This window comes from Echinops telfairi, unplaced genomic scaffold, assembly GCF_000313985.2.
Source record: "Echinops telfairi isolate 266 unplaced genomic scaffold, ASM31398v2 ScPeMD7_1;HRSCAF=3_0, whole genome shotgun sequence".
NCBI classification, from domain to species: Eukaryota; Metazoa; Chordata; class Mammalia; order Afrosoricida; family Tenrecidae; genus Echinops; species Echinops telfairi.
Window position 1 is genome coordinate 78,507,153 of NW_022103896.1, and position 16,248 is coordinate 78,523,400.

Below are 16,248 nucleotides of genomic sequence, written 5' to 3' on the forward strand. Positions count from 1 at the left end.
CAGGTATCTCCTGAATCCGCTCCTCAATACCAGACAGTCACAAACACATACTGCCTTCTAAGAATTGGCACATTCTACTTTATCTTATTAATGCAGTCAGGCATTTATTTTGGCTGAAAACTATCTCATTAGATTGACTTTGCACAGCTCTCATTATTTGACACACTGTTTAACAGTTTAAGAGATCTGATCTGTCTTGTACACGTAATTCTAAATCCTTGAGAGGTACCTAGTTATGGCCCACCACCATGTAAAGCAAAGGCCAGAGTTCTCTTTTCAAGAATTTCTTGAGAAACAGTAATAATATTTAGTTATTTCCTCAAACAGTACAACTCAGAAATGTGAAATATAAGGAAACAATTGTTAGAATTAACGATATTAAGGAATTTACTAGAGTTAGAGTACAAGGGGAAATGTTAGGGAAAGCGACCATTATCCTCCCCCACCCCCACCAAAGAACTTTATGAATGCCCCTTAAATGAATAAAAATACAAGTAATAGCAGATACCAACTACATATTTTATCATTAAATTAATGGAAAGTGGTTTTAATTAAAATATTTTACTATAGGCTCAAGAGTGGCATTAATTGTTCTGGGACACCTGGCGGTGCAGTGGTGCTTAAAGTGCTCACATGATAACCAAAAGGTTAGTTATTTGAATGTACCAACCACTTCACAGGAGAGAGGCATGGCAGCCTACTTCCCAAAAGGTGTCCAGGCTTGGAAAACCGCTGGGACAGTCCTACTCTGCCCTGGAGTCATGAGTTGTTGTCAATTCGTATGATCTTTTCAGCCATAAGTCCTTACTTGATAAATTATAATTCTGGACTCTAGCCTGTGACTATCTTCCATCTTGGGGGGTGTTCTCTACTATATTAATGGACAGAATTAGAATGGGAATAAGATCAGACTTTAGTAGAGGCTGTGAACCACGTTACACCCTCTGCTTCCCTGGGGGAATGCCTGAGACTACTTTAGTAGAGGGGAGAAGTTAAGACGTGAACCTTCTCTTTCCTCGGAGGGGGGATAAATATCGGCGCCACTCTACAGTTCTGACACATGTCACCTGGAAAACCATCCCTCCCTTTCCTGACTGAGCGTTAGTAGAAGCAAGATGACCTATTATAACATTTGGACATTTTTGCCTTCTAGTTCTGAACCCTGCATTTGGCTTGCCTCTGCTTGATCCTTGGATCTGAGACTGAATAGCACCTACCACCATGTGAAACGCTTTCTTCAATTGTCATGAGTTTCTGTGGGATGTTACAACGATTTGCATAACCTGGGACATGACCCATATACCGGGAGGAGTGGGAGGAAATGGAATAGAAGAGCGTCTTGGAAAAGTCGAGAATTTGGAACATCTTTATTACCCAATACTTTGGGAGTAGAAACGTATTGATTCTTTTAAAAGAATTTACCACAGGTCATTGGATCAGAGTTCATTTTATGACAATAAGTTTGTTTGGGTTTTTATTAATAGTTCAGTGGTAGAATGGCCACCTTGCATACAGGAAACTAGATCTGATGCCACCCATGCACCTCATGGCCCGGCCACCACTCTCCTGATGGTGGAAATGCGTATGCTGATAAAAACGGAACGTGTCTCTGCAGAGCTTCCAGATTAAGACAGACTAAGAAAATAAACTTCAAAAACTTGTAGAATAAAACCATGAAGGATCAAAAAGGTCCAACTTATAATCGCTCGTGGAGCTGGCTTAGGCACAGGCAGCCTGGTATTGCGGTGTGTGAGTCGCTGTGCCTTGACAGTGACTCCACAACAGCTAACTTCACAGTAGCTCAAAAAGCACCAATGTGGGGGAAAATAGCCCAATGTGTGAAAATCCCTAGTTTAAGAAAGATCCATATCTACCACTAGGTCTTTTGTGTTACTCTGAGCTTTGACAACCCTTGAATCCCTGGGGCAACTCCGAGAAGTAGCTCTGACGATGAAACCTCGGAGCACAGAAAGCTTGGGGCGCCGAGGCCAAACTGCCCATCTGCCACGGCAACAGAGGAGGACGAGTCCAGATCCCCAGTCTTCGCAACACGCAAGCTCCATTCTTCCTCAGAGCCAGGCAGAGAAGGCACATAGAAACTGTGCTTTCTCCTCACAAGCACAAGGTAGTGCTGACAAACCCAAGAAGGAAGGCCTGCCATCGTGTTTCCATTGCTACGAGATTTATGGGACTCGGGAGGGGCATTTTCAGGGACATGCAGGGAAAGAGAGATGGCTTGGCATAGTCCCGAGAAAGGAAGTTGAAAGTTACCTTTTAAAATAATGGCCCTCAAGGAATATACTAAGGAGCACTGGTGAGACGGTTAAAGTAGCCAGCTGCTGGCAGTTCTAATGTAGCAGCAGCTCCACGAAAGAACGATATGGCAGTCCGCGTCTCTAAAGACTGACAGCCTTAGAAACCCTCAGAGGCATGTCATGGTCTTACATGGGGTCACTGTGAGTCAGAACTGTGAGGTATCAGGCAAGTTAACAGGTCACAATTTGGGATCATACGCACTCAGGACACAGTTTTGCAGACAGGAGACCCTCTTCAACTCCAGCACACAAGCAGCCCTTGGCTTCCCAGCCACATAGATCCCTGACCTCTGCAATGATTGGGGCATATTACAAAACTCTCCTGGATCTGCTGAGACATGCCCAAAGGGCCCTTCACTCTGCCACAAGGCATTAGGTTTTAACTCAGTACATCAAGAAACCTCAAAAAACTACAAAATTCAAATTCATGATATACAGTCAATCCTATTCATAGCAAGTCAATAAGATAGGATAGAATTGACTCTGCAGGGTTCATGTAATAAGAAAGCCCCATTTTTCTTTTGCTGAGTAGCTGATGGTTTTGAACTGTGGACCTGTGGTTAGCAGCTCTGTGCATAACCACAACACTACAATGGCTCTTATACAAAGTGAAGTGACAAAATTGACCGATTCCCATGCTAGAATTCCAAGCTATTATAACTGTAATTAATTCCATTAACAATAGCTGGCAACTGATATAATCCTCTGACATCTTCCTGCATCTTCTCTTACCTGGACCTTAGGGTAAAAAGGAAAAGCACATAGTGTGTATGGCTGACTCAGCGGTTTGGTGGAAGTTACAGAGATCACGGTTAGAAGAGCCATCGTAAGTAAATCACTGCACCACAAAGTCTCAATGTGTTCTGTGGTTGTAACCCCAAAGCTATTCAACAAGAAATGGCTTTATTCTTCCATATTTATGCACATTATTTATATGATGGATCACTTAATTCAAAAACACTTGAAACAAAATAATATGCAAGCCCTCTGTTAGTATGAAAATCTTTACTTGACTCTTTATAATAGAGGTCTCATACAATGTATGTCCTTACGTGACTCTCTTATTTCACTCAGCATAATATTCCCAGGGTTCAAATGCATATTATGGGTATTTCTCAGGTTCATTGTTATTCTTTAACAATATGTGTATATACAAGCCATTGTATATACATATACCAGAAAAGTTTGCAACATTAAAGAATGACCTCTTATAGGTAACAGATTGACCCCAAACATATAGCTAAATAAAATTAGGACTGTGAGTTGGCTCCATATTTTTTTTGTGTATCACTCTGTCTTTTCACTATACCTGAGGTTTTCCAAAGAAAAATTTGGACTACACACACATACACAGAGAGAGAGAGAGAGAGAGAGAGAATTCTACTTATATATTTGTATAGCTTCCACTGAAGTTACTTAGGACATCTATATGCCAAGTTCTGGTAAAATAAGAATGCTGTCACTCAAGTCAGGGCAGTGATAGAAGATTGAATAAAGCAGCCAGTGTTACTTAAACCCTGAAATTTGAAACAAATATCAGAGAATATTAGACCCAGAGAGTTTACATAATTATTCTAGGACACAGGTCACCTAGCAACTTATTGAAATTAGTATTATAACTAGTGGCTCTTAATTCCTCTATCTTCCTACGTTTTCTGTGTATATTATTATTTTGCAAATATGTATTATATTCAGCAAGTTCTAGATAAATCATCTTGCAAGACTGAATTATGTATTAGAAAACACATTCTTGGGTGGAGTATTAGAACAATTTTGAATTGAATTTCTACCAGGAATATTTCCAGGGTGTCAGGTACACTACTCTAGTCTGTAGGAATAGCAAAGCACTGGCAACCTCTATGCATCTCTGTCCCTGCCTGCTGAACATCATGTTTTAAGATAAGCTCCATCTCAATGGACTGGAAAGTATACAGGAGGCAGTCAGTTGAACAGAACAAGAAATGTTGCATGGTTCAAAATCAAGAAAGGTGTATGTCAAGGTTGGATCCTTTCACCATCCTTGTTCAATCTCATGCTGAGCAAATAATCAGAAAAGCTGGACTGCATGAAGAATAATGTGGAATCAAGATTAGAGGAAGGCATTTTAAGCACCTGCAATATGCAAGCGACACTGTCTTGCTGGCTGAAGTCCAGGAGGACTTGGAACCCCCTATGGTAAAGATCAAGAACTATAACCTCCACGATAGATTATAACTGAATGTAATGAAAACAAAAATTCTCACAACTGGACCATTAGGCAGCATCATGATACGTGGAGACAAGATTGACACTATCAAGATTTTCACCTAGCTTTGATCCACAATCAATGGTCAGGGAAGCAGCAGCCAAGATCAATTGACACTGCATGGGATAAATCTGCTGCATAAGACCTCTTTACAGTGTGAAAGAGCATGGATGTTACCTTGAGGACTAAGATGCACTTGACCCAAGCAATGGTATTTCCAATTCCCTCCTATGCACGTGAAAGCTGGACACTGAATAAGGAAGACTGAAGAAGAATCGGTGCATTTGCATTATGATGCCGGTGAAGAATATTGGAAGATCATGAACTGTCTACAGAACGAACAAATAAATCTTTCATAGAATAAGTTCAGCCAGATTGCTTCTTAGAAGAAATGATAGTAAGGCTTTGTCTCACACAGTACTTTGGCCAGATTATCAGGAATGACCAGTCCCTGGAAAAGAACATCATGGTTGGTAAAGTAGAGTGACAGCAAAGAAGAGGAAGCCTCTTAAAGAGATGGACTGACACAATGGCTGCAATAATAGGCTCCAACCTAGTAACAATTGTGAAAATGAGTCCTGGGACCGGAGAGTGTTTCGTTGTACACTGGGCCACTCTGGGTGGGGAATGACTGCCCAGCACCAAGCAACACCACCAGTTGCACACTCTTCTTTGGAATATATTTCTGCTGATGGCTACTTTTCTACTTTTCTACTGCTTTTCTACTTAAATTTAAATCAAAAAGGAGTAATTTGCCCAGCGTCCTGAGACTGGTTAGGAAAATTATGAAATCTGTTTCATAATTGCCTTTTGGCTAGGAAACTTAAGACAGATAACTGTGATTGCCTTTTTAAAATGACCGTTTTAATAATTAAGCCTTCAAAATTGTATCAAATTTTGTGATCTCAATTGCTTGGTTTTTTAAATGCATTCATAATCCTGTATAATTAAAAAATAATACCTTTGGTTTTGAGTTTGGGAGGCTATACTTGTTAAACCAGACAGTATTTCCAATATAATTTTAAAGATTTGGAATTCCAACAGTCTGATTTGGAAATTAATATTACTACATTTTTCAAACAAAAACCTCAAAAATATAAATTTAGACCACCAATTTAATAAGGGCAATAAACATAGAATGTGTCTGTCATTACAACTCAACATATTCTCATAACTTCTATATTGTGTATGCAAATTCCTTCACTACATTAAGTTAAAATGCCAAAAGTGTCTTCATTTTAATTCCTTTTCTGGACTGGATAAAACTCCCTTGGATCCTTGAAAATGTACTTAGATTTTATCAAACACCTTTTGGACAGAGCTGGAGGGGCAGGTATCTTATTAAAAATAACAAAAATAGCAAATGTAAAGCATGAATCATATGACAAAGATGCCCTCAATAATATTATGTTATCATCTGATTAAACACTCTCTCTTTTTTTTACTATATATATTTGCTTAGGAAAAAGATAGCAAACTCTCTAACTCTTTAGAGATCAAAATCGGCTTTCACAATCGCAACAGCATAAAGACATGGGTATGTAGATGTATGCAGCGAATATATGAAAGTACCCTTTATGTGCCTGGCCTTAAGACCACGATAACAAAAACCAAATATTGCTATAAAATCCTCTATAGATATATCGGCATCCTGTATAATCACTACTTGAATTATTTTGTGACTATAATTAACCCAGGAACACTGTGAGGGTGAGAAGCATCAATGTGTCATGCAATCAAAAATTCGTTTAGAATTCAACGGTTGATCCTTGGACAATTTGGATTTGAACTTCATGAGCCCACTTATTTTTGGGTCGGTTTTTGTTCTCCTCTTGCTATTGAGGTGAGCTCAAGAATTGTATTTCTTAAAAGCAATGTCACCCTAATCATCTGTGGACAATTTTTTTCATGATTATCATCACATGGCATTTTAAGTGGGTATTCACAACACTTGAGCTCACCACAATAGCAACTAGGCAAAAATAAAAAATTAAATCTGCTTTAGGTAAGCCACACAATTCAAATCTTTGCTCTTGGAAGGATACATTAAGGTTAACTAAAATATTTTAAAATTAATATTTTCACATCCCTTTTATGTAATAAAACTTTATTTTGCTGTAAGAGTCTTAGAGATGATGCCTACCCATTGAAACACTGACCTATAGATTTCCCACCACTAGGAAGATTTCTAGACTCCTCAGCCTTGTTGAGTTCAGAAGAAAGAACGCCTTCAATGATTCGCTGGTTTCAGAAACAGCAAAACCAATGACCGAAAAAAGAAAGTCCTTTATTCCAGTTACTAGGCAGCCCTCGCTGGCCATCCCTTATTACTCAGTCATCTAGCCTGAAGAAGAAATGGGGTTAAGTCATGCCTCAAAGAATAATTTGTTGGAGCCTTTTGAGCACAGAAAGAGCCGCTTTAGACAAGGTGATTTTCTTGATCTAGGAAGTCTTGTAGGGTCTTTAAAGAAGTGGAAACTCTCTGCTTAAACATGGAATGATATTTAGGCTGAGCTGCGGACCACAAAGTTGGTGATTCGAATGTACCAGCTGTTCTATAAATACGAGGTCATTTGCTCCTCTAAAGATTTACAATCTTGGAAACCCTGAAGAGCAGTTCTACTCTGCCCTGTGGGATCACCATGGGTCCAATTTGCCTCAATTGCAGTGTTTTGACGGTGCTGAAAACAAAATTTACAAAAGACAAAGGGAGGGGCCAAGAGATAGTGTGATAGTTAAGGATTATATCAACTAGACACTCTTGACTAGGGGTGGAGTCAAACTTTCAATCAAGTGGTAGCTTGATATAATTTACTTCTTGATATCAAGGTCTTTCTTATACACATATGAGTGGCACAAGATTTGCTTCTCTAGACAACTCAGTCTAACACAGACGGTAACCAGTGGAACTTTCCAAGATATTATCCAACAATTAATACCATATTGACATTCCTAATTTGAATGCAATCTTGAATGTGTGCACTGTGGCAACCATATTTACTCCTGCTCTTTTGTACCCTATGCTAAAATAGTAATTCAAACTGCAAACACTAATTTGGGTTTTCTTTTTGCAGATTAGAGTCCATAGCAACCACAGTATGTGTGTGTGGTATGGACGTATCTGTCTGTGTGCGTTACAAAGAAAGGAATAAAGAGATATAAAGAGAAAAAAGAGGAAAAGCAACTGGAAACAGAAATGGCCTGAAATTAAACAGTTGTGCATAGTCCCATCTCCTTACACAAATTTATCAGCTTTAGGTCTTCTTTCAACAATAGCTAAGGTGATGTAACCTCTAATGTGATTTAAAATGATCCCTCTCCTTTCCTGAAGAAGCTGAGATCTTGTGGGAAAGCTAACCAGACAGCTTTTGGGTAATAGGAGTGTTCACTGCATAAGCATAGTTTTAATAACATCCCCAGATTGACTCTGGTTATTGGACATTTACTCAATTCCTAGGAAAAGAAGAGGCACAGAGAATGTGCCAGAGAGCTCTTTCTAGCCAAATGTTGACCTTTCTGCTCATCGTGGCAGTGGGGGAAGCTAGAGTTACACAGCCACATTGGGAGCTCTACATCACCACTTAAGCCAACTGCCTCTGGTTTGACATCTGGTTGACTATTATTCAACATTCAACTATGTCAAGAGGAGGCATGTGTGCAAAAACCCATGGAAGAAGTCCAAGTTGTTCCTGAAAGCATTAGTCAAAAGCAAGGCTCCAGGAATTGATGGAATATCGATTGAAAGGTTTCAATAAGATAATGAAGCTTTGGAAGCACTCACTAGTCAATGCCAGGAAATTTTGAAGACAGCTACTTGGCCAAATGACTGGAAGAGATCCATTTCTGTATAGATACAGAATATACCAAATAAAGGTGATCCAATAGAATGTTCAAATTACAGAACCTCATTAAAACTTCATGCCCTAAAATCAGGAAAGATGTACATCAGAGTTGTATCCTCTTACCATACTCATTCAATCTGCATAATGAGCAAATAATCAGAGAGACTGGATTTGATGAAGAATGTAGAAGGAGGATTAGAGGAAGGCTTATTAAGAGATGCAAATGATACAACCCCACTTACTGAAAGAGAGGAGGACTTGAAGCACTTGCTGATGAAAATTAAGGATTGCGGGCTTCAGTAGGGATCGCAATTCAATGTAAAGAACATCAAAATCCTCACAACTTGACCAATTGGTAACATTATGATAAATGGTTGAAGCTGTCAAAGGTTTTATCTTGCTGGCTCCACAATCAATTCTCACAGAAGCAACAATCAAGAGCTCAAATGATGCATTGCATTAGGTGAAGCTGCTCATTGCAGGGCCCCTCAGGGGCAGGATCTCCCACTTTGGGAAACACTGACCTAGATGAAAGATATATTGAGAAGCAATAGCTTCACACTTTGCTATTTCTGTTTAACAACGGTTCCTATAATTTTGTAGGCATACTGTTTTACCCTGATATATACCCTGTATATATCAAGCAATGATAAACATAGGAAATATTTTTAAAAAAGAAAGATAAAAACGTTTTTTCTATAATGTACACACTCAACCCAAGACACTGCTTTGGGCCATCCACCCTACCTCACTCTCCGCAGGAAAGTGACACCAAGGATAAAGCTGCCATGTTTCCATTTGAGAGAGCACTCATCCAGAAATCTGACTATGGCTTTTGTTGTCGCCATTGTCATTGTCCTCAGGGTCAATCAAGACCTAGAGTTCTGGCTAACACATTTTAAAAGAAAGCAAAAAGTTTAACTATAATCAAGATCTTGTGGTGGGACAAGTTGGATGGTATCAAAGTCACCAGCATTTTAATAAGCTGTCATTCTTCATTATTCCCTGAATATACCGCTTAGGCCCTAAGAGTATTTTACAAAGCCAAGTCATTCAAAATGGAGAAAAATAGTTTAGATTTATATTATTTAGGTCTCGAAAGCCAAGCTATTAAAGGACATCTAAAATTTTGACCATCTAGTTATTTAATTCACTTCTTTAAACTAGTATGTCAGTATAAACTTTGGGTTTTGTGCTTTTCCCTGGAAACAGTACTATTTTGGCTAATCTCTCACTGAACATAATAATCTGGGCAGAAATTTGTGAATCACGACTTTCCTCCTTGCCTGACTGGCACTGAAAATCTGCTACAAGAAAGTTCTTTGGTACACTCAACTCTCCTAGGCGCTGTCTATCAAAAGAGAGTACAACCAAATTCCTTGAAATTTAGCAATTTAAATGTTCTATTTTTTAAAAAAAAAGGACTCTCTAGTGGTATAGCGGCTAATCATTGAGCTACTAACCAGTAGCTCACCAGTCACTCCACTGGAGAAAGACAAGGCTCTCCTTTCATAGCGATTTAAAGACCTGGAAATTCAAGGAGAGGAGGCAGTTCTGTTCTGCCCTGTAAGGTCACTGTGAGTCAGGATCAACTTGATGACAGTGAGCTGAGATTTATAACATATGTACACACGCATATATGTATAACCAAAACCACTCTCGCTGCCATCGAGTGGATCCTGACTCAGTGACCTCCTGCAGATTTGGGGACTGTAATTGTTGGCAGTGGTAGAAAGCGCAGATGTTCCCCATGGAGCTGCTGGTGGTTTCATATGGCCGACCGTGAGAATCGTAACCCAACATGTAAACATTGCACCACCAGGGCTCCTAGGATATCTGGATATGTATGTGTGCGTGTGTATGTGATCACTGTACCACCAAGGCTTCTTACATATACATGTGTATCCATACATATATATACATATATACATATGCATATATACATATACACACACATATATACATACACACTGTTTAAAATCAGAGTACTAACTGAACAACTGGTGGTTCAAAGCCACCAGTGGCTAAATAGAGGGAAAATGTCGTAGTCAGTTTGCTTTAAGTATGTACAGACTCAGAAACCATATGGGGCAGTTCTACTCGGTCCTATAGGGTCCGTGTGAGTTAGAATACAATTGGTGGCAATGGGTAGCAACAAGATATGCTCATACCTATATGTAAATCCCAATACATTGAACATTATCAGAAAAAAGTGGTAATTATATAATTAAAATATAGACGTTCCCAGCACGTATCTCCACAAGAACTACAAAGACTGTTGTTAGCTGCCACTGAGTTGGTTTCCGACCCGTAGCATCCCCACACACTGTTGTGCCCCATGAGCTGTTGCACATTGGGCTGCTATGACCTATTAGGTTGTCATTTTTTAAGATACAATGTTAGGCCTGGTGTCCTACTTCTTATCAGTCTGGAAGCTCTGCTGAACCAGACATGACATCACTAAAAACCCAGGGTCATGGAGTTGATTTTGGCTCACAGTGACCCTACACAGGCTTTCCAAGGTTGAAAATCTTTATGGGAACAGCCACCAGGCTGGCTCATTATCAAGAGCATTACAAATCTCAAAAGATGCCTTCTCCATGCCATGACATCAATTCTGACTCATATCAACCCTATAACACAAGGTCCAACTGTTCCTGTGTTTTTCCAAGACTTTGTACCTTTTTTTCTTAAATCATTTTATTGGGGGCTTGTAGAACTCTTATCACAATCCATCCATCTATCCATTGTGTCAAGCACATTTGTACATTTGTTGCCATCATCATTCTCAAAACATTTACTTTCAACTTGAGACCTTGGTATCAGCTCCTCATTTTTCCCCTCCCTCCCCACTCCTCCTTCACAAACCCTTGATAATTTATAAATTATTATTATTTTGTCATGTCTTACACTATCTGACGTCGCCCTTCACCCACTTTTCTGTTGTTCATCCCCCAGGGAGGGAGTTATATGTATCATTGTGATCGGTTCCCCCATTCTCCCCCACCTTCCCTTTCCCCTCCTGGTATCACTACTCTCATTATTGGTCCTGAGGGGTTTATCTGCCTGGATTCCACATTTCTAGCTCTCCTCTGTACCAGTGTAGCCTTTGGGCTACATGGCCCTTGATCGAACCCCATCAGGCATTCTATGCCTTTCTTGCCATTGATTTTAGATTTCTTGTTTGTGGTAGTTATATAATCTGGGGTCAATTTGAGAGGCTTATGAGTGAAAAAGTAGAGTCTGGCCTATCAATAAAGATATAACCAATGAGGCCTCTGTGTGGACATGGCCTTTTCCTGAGAATTCTGGGAACTCCTATCCTTGGAGGCGGGAGACACTTCTCTCTTTCTCAGCTCACTTCCTTGGAGACTCTACTGACAAGGCTGACTCCCTGAGAGACATCCCTGAGGAGAAGCCACATGGACCTACCCTGATGCAGCCAGAACCCTGGACCTGGAGAAACCACGTGGAGACCCCTGCCAGTACTGAGATGCTTACAGTGCCACTGGATCTACAAGACTTCACATCCACAGGCCTGTGATCATCCTACATTTGGCATCATTGCATGTGTTTCATAAGCCTGAAGAAGACTTTATAGATTGGTGTCGGGCATATGGGCTAATATTGGACTTATGGACTTGATCTAGACTGGACTGGGATGCTTTCTCAATATTCAATTGCTCTTATATATAAACCTCTTTCTTATACACATATCAGTGTCCATGAATTTGTTTCTCTAGTCAACCCACACTAACACATTATTGTTATTCCCCTGTCCTTGGATTTGTTGGCTCCCCCTTTTCCCCTACCTCCTCCTCAGCCTCGTTCCCCCATAACCATTGGTCCCATTGTTTTCTCCTCAGGATTGTTTATCCTGACTATCCTTTACAGATAGACATGGAGGGCGGGGGGGAGGGAGAAAGAAAAAAATAGCCTATGAATAGTTCCAGGTCTGTCTGCTAACATTTTAAATGGTCTATATTTTCTAAATATAGTTTTCTCTTTTTCCTATTAGTTATAAAACACTAAAAGTTATGATAATCTCTAAAATATATAATAAAAAAATCACAATCATCAAATATCCTCTTAAAGCTCCTTTTATATATCTACCTGTAATATTTTGATTTTATGGGTTTTATTTATTTTAATTAGATGATAATACTTTACTTTTTAAGGTAATAATACATTGAAATAAATTTTATTTCATTTTCTTCAAATTACAAATTAACATTTTACAGAAATCTGGCTTTGCTTTACCATTTCAATGAGTAATCTCATTATGATTCATATCTACTTTAGATTTAATTACTGGAATATTCACCAGAAAGAGATATGTGACATATCAATAAAATTATGATTTCAATTTTTAATTTTCTTTTAATTTACATATGTTCTAAAAGATTCTCCTTGTCTATTTTGAATTAAAATAATGTAATTATGCTTTGGGACATTATAAACATTTTTCTCATTTTGATTTTGAGGCCAATCAACACTCACATACAAACTATCACCAACACCAGCACATGCACAAGCTAGAATAAAGCGTATGGCACAAATACTGCTGCCAGTCAACAGGATCAATAGGTCACAGCTACTGTAAGATGTCAAAATTATTTAGTCACTGAGATCTGTCCAAGGAAGGAAGTGATTGTTTTTCTAATCATGATTTCAAACACAAACACTGCCAGTATCCCCCAAATTTCAGAGTTAAAAAAATTAAACCAAAGTCAAATGAATTTGAAATGTGGACATTGAATGAGGAAGACCGAAGATGAATAGATGTGTTTGAATCGTGATAAAGAATACGGAAAGCATCGGGGCTGCCAAAAGGACAAACACGTTTGTATTGGCCAGAATGCTCCTGAGAGGCAAGAATGACAAAATCTCATCTTCTGTGCGTCGGGCACGTTATCAGGAGAGGCCAGTCCCTGGAGAAAGACACCCTGCCTGGTAAGTGGAGGGCATGAAACAGAGGGAGCCCCTGGAGGAGAGGGATGAGCAAAGAGGCTCAAGCAGAGGGACAATTGTGAGGGTGGCACAGGACGGGCAGCATTTCTGCTGTGCAAGGGGGGCGAGAGTCCGTGCCCACTTGGTGGTACTGACACATACTGCATTTCATTTTCAATGAAGAAAATTATAATAGCAACACATGGAAAAACCCTTCCAAATTAATTGTTAACTTAATGTCATGTTTCTCAGTGTAACTATAAAGAAAATTTTAGTGAATGTACCATAGACAAGGAGTGTCAGAATAATTGTCTGTTACATAAAAGAAGCCAGAGGTTAAGATACTATACTTAAAACTGTTTACAGAAATATGTCTAACCCCTAAATTCACACACACAAGTGAGAGTGGAGATACTGGGAGGGTGGAGGGAAGGTGGGATAGAAAGGGGGAACCGATTACAAGGATCTATATATAACCTCCTCCCTGGGGGATGGACAAGAGAAAAGTGGGTGAAGGGAGACATCAGACAGTGTAAGATACAACAAAATAATAATAATTTATAAATTATCAAGGGTTCATGAGGGAGGGGAGAGCAGGGAGGGGGAAAGTGAGGAACTGATACCAAGGGCTCAAGTAGAAAGCAAATGTTTTGAGAATGATGATGGCAACAAATGTACAAATGTGCTTGACACAATGGATGGATGGATGGATTGTGATAAGAGTTGTATGAGTCCTCAATAAAATGATTTTTTTTAAAGTGATACTCTAAATCAACTTGAATATCCACTTTATCTATACATGGAAAATGGCAATGATAAAATTTATTTGGGCCAAAAATCCTGCAAGGAACTATGCTTTCAAACCTGACTTCTCAAACTGAGGAGACTGTATCTAGAAATCTGACCAGGCGGCCAGGAGGCTGGCTGGCTTGGAAACGATAGGGAACTGTTCTTTGCCAGATGTCTCCAATTTCTGTATGGCAGACCTTGTGAGGAAGCACACACCCCACTACAACTACTGTGCCTTGGAAGCAGGCAGGCAATTAGCAACTACTAGACAAAAACGAAGATGATTCTCTTCATCACAGAGTATTAAGTCTATAAGTTAAAAATAAATGCACTACTACCTAAAATAGGTGGGGGTGGGTGGGTGATAGAATACCAAACTTCCAACCCAGAATTCTCAATCTGAGGCTCTTCTCTCCCTCACAGAGTGCTCAGGTCTTTAAAAAAAATCCCTATGGAATAAAAAACAATTTTTTTAACTAAGTCCCAAACTATCATTCACAATCAAGATTTTATTGCAAGAGAAAAACGGCCAACCCAAAATATATATTCAAACTTCTCTGCACCTCATTGTCAGTAAGTCAGCACTGGTTGGCTTAGCTACATGAGACAGCCTGGTTTACTCCCCATGGTAAAGCTATGACTCAGAAATAAAGAAAAAAATACCTCATCTTCTTATCCATGGCCCATCTCTCATTCATCTAGTCAAACACAGATACAGTCAAGGCTATTTGAAAATAAATCCTCCAGACTTGGTTATGGATCTAGCATGGGAGATGAGAAAAGTGTGAAATTCGTGCAATGAGCAACTGGCTGAAAACAGGTGCCAGAGGTAGGAAAAATCGCAAAGAGAATGACAGAGGTCAGGAGGAAGAGACCAATAGATTCCACGTGGAATCCAACGTCAGGGAGGCCAGGAGGAAAACAAACAGCTGCATATGTGGATTTGGGGCTCCAAAGGGAAGCCAGGGTTCAAGATATGTAGATGGCATGTCAAATGGAGAGAGGGGATAACATGGATCTGGACCAAAAATAGAGTGAGTGAATGGGCTACCCAAGACAGGCCTTCACCTCACAGTACGATGTCGACATGGCACATAGAATTCTTTCAAAGAAAGAAATCAAAATTGAGCCCTTGGGAGTGAGTAGAAAATACATTCAAGAAAAATGGTGACTTGCAGCAAATATTGCTGAGATTAAATAATTTCCTCATTTAAAGCGGGGAATTGGGTTTAGCAATAGGGAAGTTATACTCAAGAGCTCAGGGCACTTCCTCCACAGCACCATCAAAACGCAACCCTGTGACATCACGGGGTCTCCCCAGTAGCAGTCGGAACTCACTAAACCAGACGTAAGGTCCTACTAAGTAAAGTGTTCTGCACAACTGTTCATGCTGCACACTCATGAAGTCAGCCCTGCCAGTAAAGTACCAGACACACCAGGGTTCAATAAATCATTGGTGCATGAATTATGTATTCATAAATTAATGGCAGATAATACACTTAGGTTCACTCATTCGATAACCCTGCATAGAGATAAGAGTCTGAGATTTGATCCATACTACTGAACTGTCTCTCAACTCTCACTGCTGTTGAGTCAAAACCGACTCGTAGAGGCCCCGGTGGGTTTCCAAGACAGTAACGGTTGACAGAGTAGAAAGCCCAGTGCTTTTCCTGAAGAGCTGCTGGGGGTTTCAAACTGCAGACCATGGGGATCACAGCCCAACGTGTAACCACTGTACCATGAGCTTAGGTAAATTGCTTTTCCTAGCTTCTGCAATGAGACCTACCGTAACTAAACAGCTGCCGATTCATACTTTTAAAGCCCTACTTGGTAAATATTCTAATGCCCAAATTCAGGTTAAAAAAAAAACTGTGGAAGATACTAATGAAATTCAGATGTTATTATTATCTATAAGCCCAGTATCTGTGAGGAACAAAATGAGGATAAGTAACAAATGAATATATGAAAATGCAACGAGAAATACAACTTTCCTCTAGTTCCTAAATTCTTCCTCCCACGCCCACCCCCACTATCATGATCTCAATTCTACCTTGCAAGTCTGGCTGGACTGGAGGATGTACACTGGTACAGACAGGAACTGGAAACA